Source organism: Oryctolagus cuniculus, chromosome 13, assembly GCF_964237555.1.
Source record: "Oryctolagus cuniculus chromosome 13, mOryCun1.1, whole genome shotgun sequence".
NCBI lineage: Eukaryota > Metazoa > Chordata > Mammalia > Lagomorpha > Leporidae > Oryctolagus > Oryctolagus cuniculus.
In genome coordinates, this window is record NC_091444.1 from 88,349,747 (window position 1) to 88,358,692 (window position 8,946).

Below are 8,946 nucleotides of genomic sequence, written 5' to 3' on the forward strand. Positions count from 1 at the left end.
TGGAAATTTATATTCATTAAATAAAAGTTAAAAAATTACTGTGCATGGATGAAATGATCATCTTTCTATTTTATTATTATTTATAGCCCTTGCCTATATCACCACTTTACTAGGATTTTTTCCTTTAACTTGTTTATCTATTGAGTGGGACATTTACCTCATTGATGGTAATGTTACTTAAAATTGTTATCTCAAATACTGAAAAGTAGAAGGAAGGAAGGAAGAAGGAAGGAAGGAAGGGGAGAGTTAAGGGAAGGGAGAGTGAAGGGGGGAGGTTGCTAGGGAGGAAGGGAAGCATCATATTTTTAGAATTACATCTATAAGCTGCATTTAACCTGCCTTCTTTGTGTTAACATTACATTGCACAAAAGAACAAAATATTTCAGAAGAAAATATATTTCATGGAATACATATAGTCATCCATAATTGTTTTTGAGAGCTATCAATAGATCAGGTGGATTGAAATTTGGCCTAGTAATCAGCATGTGTCCATCTTATATCAGAGTGCCTGTGTTGAATACTTACCTCCAGCTTCCTGGGAATGCAGACCCTGAGATGTGGCAGGTGATGGGTCTCTGCCACTCACGTGGGAGACCTAGAGTGAGTTCCTGGCTTTGACTTCCACCCAGCCTAGCCCTTTCATTTCAGGCATTTGGGAAGTGAACCAGTGGGTAAAAGTGATCTCTCTCCTTGGTATTTCTGCTCAATTCTATCTCTCAAATAAATAAACAATTTATTAAAATACAAGATAAAACGTGTAAAAATATTTGGGTAGGAAAAGAGCTAAAAGTCATAATACTTGTGATTTTATCAAATTAGTGAATGATAATTTTTTTACTTTATTCTAAAAAAATTCACCTTGAAAAAAAGAAATACTGAAAAGGATCAATAATAAAAAACAAATCTGAATTCCAGCATCCAGGAAGGGCACTGCCAATAAGGAAGTAAGTTCTGCTTTGTTTCTGGCCTTTCCCCATTTAACCTATTCTTTTGATGACTTTCTTTTTTTTTATTTAATGAGCATAAATTTCCAAAGTACAGCTTATGGACCACAATAGCCTCCTCCCCCCCGTATCTTCCCTCCCATCCACAACGCTCCCCTCTCCCACTCCCTCTCCCCTTCCCTTTCACATCATGATTAATTTTCAATTATCTTTATATACAGAAGATCAATTTAGCGTATATTAAGTAAAGATTTCCACATTTTGCTCCCACACAGAAACACAAAGTGTAAAATACTATTTGAGTACTAGTTATAGCATTGATTAAACACCTAAGAGTAATTGTGTATTAATTACAGAGTTCAACCAATAGTTTTAAGTAGAATATAAAATGCATCTTTTGTATTGTTGTGGCTTACCCCCAACCTCCCTCCCTCCCATGGCCCTCCCCTCACCCACTTCCTCTCCCATCCCACCCTTCATCACGTTTCATTTTCAATTACCTTCATATACTGAAGATCAACTTAGTATATACTAAGCAGGGATTTCAACAGGTTGCACTCACACAACCGAACCAGGTATAGGGTATTGTTCGACTAGTATTGTTGTTTTTGAGTTTCATAGATAAACATATTGATGACTTTCAACAATCACATGGTGTTGGCACACCATAATCTGCTTGAATAATGTTTGATATTATAGGCTGTTTGCAATATTTAATTTAAAAATGACAAATTCACGTCATTACTCAGCGAGGTGACCAGGGTTGAAAGTAAAACATCTGGAAAGTGGGTAAGGGTAGGTGCACAATCTGGGCAGACTGCAGGGAACAGGAGCATAAGGGCTCCTCAGGGGCTCAAAGATGTGAAATCTCCATGTGTGGTACTTAAAACATGGCAAAATCTGGACCAGAAGGGTCAGAGATAGGTGGCAGAGTCCCTGACCTCTGCACTCCAGTCCTGCATAAATGAAGTTTGTGGAGGGCTTTGATTTGCAAAGGTGTCTGTGCCCTGAGCTGGAGGGGTGATGAGACCTAGCAGGGTGCCCTCCCTGTTGTAATTCTCGCAATCTGAGCTCTGATTTGGGCAGTGGAGGATAAGGACGAAACCTGGAATGGATACGTTGGGGTGCAGAAGAGGGAACCTGAGGGGTCCAGTGATAGTCAGGGGCGTTCCTAGTCCAGGGAGCCTTCCCAGAGCTGACCATGGAAAGTAATGGGGTGGAGAGACTGAGACTTGAGATGATATTTAGACGGGCATGGGTAGGTCCTGGATGGCTGTAGATCGAAAAAAAAAAAAGTGACCAAAGCTGGGAAGGCCAGGGGCAGGCTGATGAGAGTGCCCCGAAATGGAGGAGCCGCAGACTGGTGAGTGGGGACGGTGGATGCTCCGAGTGACCCTGAGGTACAAATGAGACGTGTGATGCGGTGCGGGTCAGAAAAGGGGGAATGGGCCATGGGAGAATAACAGGGTCACACACATCTGACAGTCAAGTCTCGATTTGCTCCCGTTTCTACCTTTCGTGGGAGAAAGCCAGGGTCACTGGCGTCGGAGATAAGAGGCCTGGGGCGGAGTGGGAGAGGGAATATGTGTGCCTAGCGTCACGTTGAAGTGGTGCAAGAGAGGCAGGTGGGACCGGGGTGGAGGGCAGTCTAGTGGGCACAAAGCTCCCCTGGCTGGGCACCAAGTCCCTCCAGGAGTCGCCGCCGCCGGGGTTCTCAACCACGGGGCTGGCCAGGGAGCCGCCTGGAGGCGCTTGCCCCTGTGGCCAGCTAGGGGCGGCAATCCGCGGAGCCGGTCAGATCCCGCCTCCCTCGGCCCCCTGGGGGCGCGCCTCAAGCTGGGCTCCTGTCGCCAAGAGCATCCTAGGCTCTCCGCTGTCTGAGAGCCCACCTCGGAGATGGGAATTGGACGCCATAGGCAGTCCTGAAGGGCAGTCGGGGAGGGGGTCTCAGAGATGGAGAGGGGAAAACGCCCACCGCAGGAAAATGGAATCCCACGCTCCTTCCGGCCCCCGCGACCCCTCCATGAGGGAGACCGGTTCTCAGCGCTGCCGTCATCCCACCATCCCTACTGGGATCCCAGCTCCGGCCATTCCCGGGATCCCACCTCCATACATGCTGCCCATTATTCGCGTTCTTCCCGCAGCCCCCTCTCTGGGTTCCTGTTTCCAGTCCCTCCCAGGTTCAACCCTCCCCTGCCCTAGCCCTCCCCGTGCCCTCACCGCCTTTTCTCATCCTACTGCCAGTCTCCTTCTTTGGCTCCCATCACTTCAAACCCGCATCCATGCTGCTGTTTCTGCTCTGGCCAGCTTCTTGCCAGCATCCTCCTACAGGGGTCCTCAGCTCCACCTGTCTGTCCCACGGCGGCTGTGGCTGTGTACTTCTCCTGGCTGTCCCTTTGAAATAGGATGTGTGGTTGTGGCCCTGCCTCAGAGCTGAGTCCACCCACTTCCTGGAACCCTGAATGCTCTTCCAAGTCCCACATCCTACGCAGCCATAGAGTGACTCAGTCTCACCCATCCCTCATCATGTGACCTGCTGTGTGCTCCACATCCCCTGGAGTAAGTACCCCTAAACCATTCACTCCCCATTCCCCAGCCCTGCTCACCCAGGACCAGGCCGAGCCCCAGGACAGAGGCTCCAGGGCCTGATACACTGCCCTTCACAGCCTATCAGTCCTATAGGCCCAGGACAGCCAACTGGCCAGCCTGATCCCCACCCACCACCACCATTCCCCTTCACATTCCTGCCTTTTGCTTCTTATGCCTTCCTCCCAAGCCTGTTGCAGAGGGCTGACACCTTGCCTCTTAAGCTGCTTGGGCAGAGAGACCTGAAGCTTGACAGGAGTCTGGGGATCAGGAAGGAGGGAGGCATGGGTTAGGCTGGGAGAGGCTGGGGAGGGAGTGCTGCTGGGAAGCCCTTGTGATGAAGGGGTTCTGTCAAGGGTCTCTCCACAGCTGACTTGCATGGGAGGGGCTGGGCAGATCCTGTGGCAGCAGGAAGCTCTGCACAGGAGGAAGGGAGCTGACAGGGCAGGTTGCTCACTTAGCTGGCGATATTGGAGGCTGTCAGGGGTACTTCAAAAACCTTGTGGGAAATAGAGCTATAAGAGAAATTCATTTTGTGCAAACGTTTTTGAAATCCATGCACAAAATGTTCAGAGTATACATTTTCCAAGAACATTTTGAAGTCATCCTCATACATCTTTGGAAGATTTTAATGAGTTGAGTCAGTTGTCTGCCCTGGAATTGGGGCAGGAGGATAGTCCCGATGACCTTTCATGGGTCTCAGAAGTGGTACTGAAAGGCATTACAAGCATCACCTTTTTCTTCATCATAAGCCCTCCAGATATATCACCAATTTACAGATGAGAAAATGGAGGGTCAGAAGGGTCAGAATAAAGAACCAGGACTTTGGGGCTGACACTGTGGTGCAGCAGGTTAAATCCCTGGCCTGAAATGCTGGCATCCCATGTGGGTGCCGGTTCTAGTCCCAGCTGCTCCTCTTGCTCATCTTGCTAATGAGTAAGTAGCAGACATGAATCAAGCATCACTCTGTTTCTACCATCCATTTGGGGACAAAGATGAGAGTATATAAAATCTACTTCCCAGTTGCAAAAAGTTATTTTATTATCTAATGTGTCAAATAATTGTTTTGCACAGAAATCTTATATGTGTTCTTGATGTCCTATCTAAAACATTACTGCTGAAAGGAGCATATTCTTGTGGCACATGAAAATTAAATGGATCTATGTAAAATGTGTTAGCATACTCTTAGCAATCAGTTTCAATTATATATAACTTTTCAATGTGTTGGATTCATTTACAAATGAAATGACAATTGAATGTTTTTTTCTTATCTTAATTAAGTAACTGAAGAAATTTTACTATGGGATATTTGTGCTACAGAACTCTCTAGCAGCTCTTTAGTTTCACCCTTAAGGCAATCTAAAGAATCGCAGAGGTAATGATTTGGAATACTTGTAGCTCAGAAAGTAATTAAAGAAGCATCATTATTCATAGACAGTAGATAAAATAATTCAGCAACAAGGCAAAAATAATCAGTGACTCCTTAGAATGATTGTGAATGATTTTAACAAATACATCCTCAAAAGCAGACGTCTGATAGGTAACGTGCAAAAGAAGAAAGATCATATGCACCAACATTTTCTTGTAAAGAAATGTTAATTTTAGCTCCAAGCCTCATTATACTAAGATTGATCTGCCTTCTCTTCATTGAGTTCATACATTTCTTGCATTGAGGTTTTCTAGTTTATTTTTTTTTCATTGCATGACTATTTAGTGTGTGATGACACACAGATGAACCATATAATGAGCATTAGGCTTCTCAGTCTTCTGAGTAGGCAATGATGTTCTTTCCTGTTATTATGAAACAATTTAGACTACATTTTGCCAAGAGTATTGCTCCAGCATGGATATACATGAGGCACCATGCTACAGTAAGAGCAGCCACAATGCCATTCAAAATTGCCATGCTGTCGCCCATGTGGAAGGAGTGTCCAGTCCGTTTCTTGAACCTGGCAGGTGAAAGAGGAGTAGGAGGAAACATTCCTGGTTCAAAAGAATCAAATAAGTCACTGTCCAAGAAAAGCTGCAACAGGAGAATCCAGCAGTTAGGAATATTATAAGCAGCATCCAGAACCCTAACAGCCCAGCGTCTACACCATCTTCATTTTTCAAATTCTCAGCATGCAACTCTTTAACGGCCAGGTAGATGATGGCGAGCAGAAAGGTGAGGAGGATGGCGAACAGCAGTGAACACAGAATAGAAAGGACCTGAACCGGCCACTGCTGAGATGGGGTTCGGCTTCCCGCAGCAGCCGGGAAGATGCATTGAGCTTCTCTGGCAGCACCGGTGACCCATCTCCATCTGGTGGGAACAGAGAACCTCTCTTGCACTCCAAAGATGGTCCAGCTGAGAACTCTCTCAAGTCACGGGCCACTTGGTTGCATCCCTCCTGGTCGTCGACTTCGTCTTCACCCCAACTGTCCCCCTGAGAGAAGGCAGGGTATGTGGAGCCGCGAAGGGCACCGGGGTGCCAAGGCGACTGTGGTGCAGTGCCAAACGCTTCCCACTCTCCACAAAAGACATGGTGGGAAAGAAGGTGTGTTTTCAAAATTGTGAGTTATGATTGTTATATCTCCTCATGTAATAAATTTGTAACTGAGCATCCATTGATTTCTGTAGTTGTCAATCCTTTCCTTCATTATAAGATAGCACTAATTTAATTTTTGTTCCACTCATTTTTTTACCATTATCTTTTTTCCTTGCCATTCTATTTATGATGCACCCCTTAACTTTGTGATCAAGTTAAATAACTTGTTCTTTAGCACACTATAACATTAAAAAAGCTAAATAAGATCTCTTCTTAACTATATACAATTTTCAAACATATTCACATAAAACTCAATACTTTGCCAGCGCCGTGGCTCACTTGGCTAATCCTCCGCCTGTGGTGCTGGCACCATGGGTTCTAGCCCCGGTTGTGGCACTGGTTCTGTCCCAGTTGCTCCTCTTCCAGTCCAGCTCTCTGCTGTGGCCCTGGAGTGCAGTGGAGGATGGCCCAAGTGCTTGGGCCCTGTACCTGCATCGGAGACCAGGAGGAAGTGCCTGGCTCCTGGCTTCTGATCGGCCATCTGGAGGGTGAACCAACAGAAGGAAGACCTTTCTCTCTGTCTCTGTCTCTCTGTCTCTCTCTCTCTCACTAACTCTGTCAGTCAAAAAAAAAAATAGCCAGCGCCACAACTCAATAGGCTAATCATCTGCCTTCGGTGTCAGCACCCTGGGTTCTAGTCCCATTGATTATTTTTCCTGTCTAATTCCTTTGACAGAATCTTCCAAAATGATGAGAGTGGGCACCCTTGTCTGATTCTATGATTTTTTAAATATTTATTTCTTTGAAAGGTAGAGTTACAGGGAAAGAGGGGGGAAGAGAGAGAGAGAAAGAAAGAGAGAGAGAGAGAGAGAGAGAGAGATAGAGAGAGAGAGATGGAGATGCCTTCCATCTGCTGGTTCACTCCCCAAATGGCCACAATGGATGGAGTTTGGCCAATCTGAACCAGGAGACTGGAGCTTCTCATGGGTCTCCCATGTGGGTAAGGGGGGCAAAGGACTTGGGTCATCTACTGTTCTCCCAGGCCATAGCAGAGAGCTTGATTGGAAGTGGAGCAGCAGGTACTTAAGCAAGTGCCCATATGGGATGCCAGCACTGCAGGTAGTGGCTTTACCTACTATGCCACAGTGCTGGACCCTACTTCTGGATCTTAGAGGAAATGCTTTCAATTGTTTTGAATAGGTTGAGAAGCCTTGGGATTATACTTTAAAAGTTATTAGAATTCATTAGTGAAGCCATTTGATCTTGGATTTTTTTTTGGCTTTGTCTTTGTTACTGATTGTAGCTCTGGCTTAATCACTGTTTTATTTAGGTTATCTGTGTCTTCATGACTCAATTTGGTAAAGTGTTATATGTCCAGAAATTCATCCATTACTTCAAGATGTTCCAATTTGTTGCTGTAGTAATTCCTAGTGACTTTATTTCTGTGGTATCCATTGTAATACCTCATTTATCATCTGTGATTTTATTAATTTTGGTCTTCTCAATTTTATGGTTGAGTGGAACAAAAGGATGTACATTTTGGTTATTTTTTCAAAAAATGTTATTCATTACACAAATCTTTTGTATCTTTGTTTCAATTTTGTTTCTTCTAATGTTTATTATTGTCTCCTACTCATTTTTGGTTTGTTCTTGTATTCCTGGACTATTGAGATGATCATAGATCATTTGTTTGATGGCTTTCAAATTTATTTCAGTAGGTAGTAAAGTTTTAACACAGCTTTTACCATATCTCAAATTTTGATATATTGTAATCTTCATTTGTTTTTAGAAATTGATTTCTCTTTTGATTACTTCTATGATCCACTGTTCATTCAGTGGTATAATGTTTAGTTCTCTATAGGTTTGCATTTTTTCTAAAGTTTCTGAAGTTTTTAATTCACAGTTTTATTCCATTGGGCTCAGAAAGTATACATGGTGCAATTTCATTTCTTTAAATTTCTTATGGCCTAGCATTTCATCTATCCTATATAAAGTTCCATGCATCAATGAAAAGAACATGTACTCAAATTGTGGGGTGAAATGTTCTGTAGATATCAGTTAGGTCCATTTGGTCAAAAGTGTAGATTATCTCTGTTGTTTATTTGTTACATTTCATCTACTTGATTTGTCCATTGATGAATGTGGGTGTGGAAGTCCCCCATTACTACTGAGTTGAATCTGTCTCCCTGAAGATCCTTTCTGATGTGTTTTAAATGGCCAGATTCCCTATCATTGGGTACACAGACATTTACTATAATCACATGTTCCTGTTTGTTGAGTAGATACATTAATCGTTAGTAGTAGTGCCCTTCTTTGTTTCTTTCTTTTTTTTTTTTTTGACAGGCAGAGTGGACAATGAGAGAGAGAGACAGAGAGAAAGGTTTTCCTTTTGCCATTGGTTCACCCTCCAATGGCCGCCATGGCCAGCGTGCTGCATCCAGCACACCGCACTGATCTGATGGCAGGAGCCACGTGCTTCTCCTGGTCTCCCATGGGGTGCAGGGCCCAACTACTTGGGCCATCCTCCACTGCACTCCCTGGCCACAGCAGAGAGCTGTCCTGGAAGAGGGGCAACCAGGACAGAATCCGGTGCCCCGACCGGGAGTAGAACCCAGTGTGCCGATGCCGCAAGGTGGAGGATTAGCCTAGTGAGCCGCGGCGCCGGCCTCTTTGTTTCTTTTAACAGTTTCTGTGTTAAAGTATTTAATGTCTGATATTAGTGTAACTATGTTCACTTTTATTTCTATTAGCATGGGATATCATTTACCATATTTTCACATTTAGTCTGCATGGTAGTCTATGAGGTGTGTTTCTTGTAAGTAGAAAATAGATGGATTTTTTTTTAAAACTGTTCAGCCATTCTATGTCATCCAATTGGAGGATTTATG

At 44.3% G+C, this 8,946-nt stretch overlaps 1 pseudogene; it reads right to left on the reverse strand.

Annotated features, from left to right (window-relative positions):
• Positions 1-4,855: 4,855 nt before the first annotated feature.
• Positions 4,856-8,454, reverse strand: LOC127489569 (ADP-ribosylation factor-like protein 6-interacting protein 6 pseudogene; annotated as a pseudogene).
• Positions 8,455-8,946: the final 492 nt, after the last annotated feature.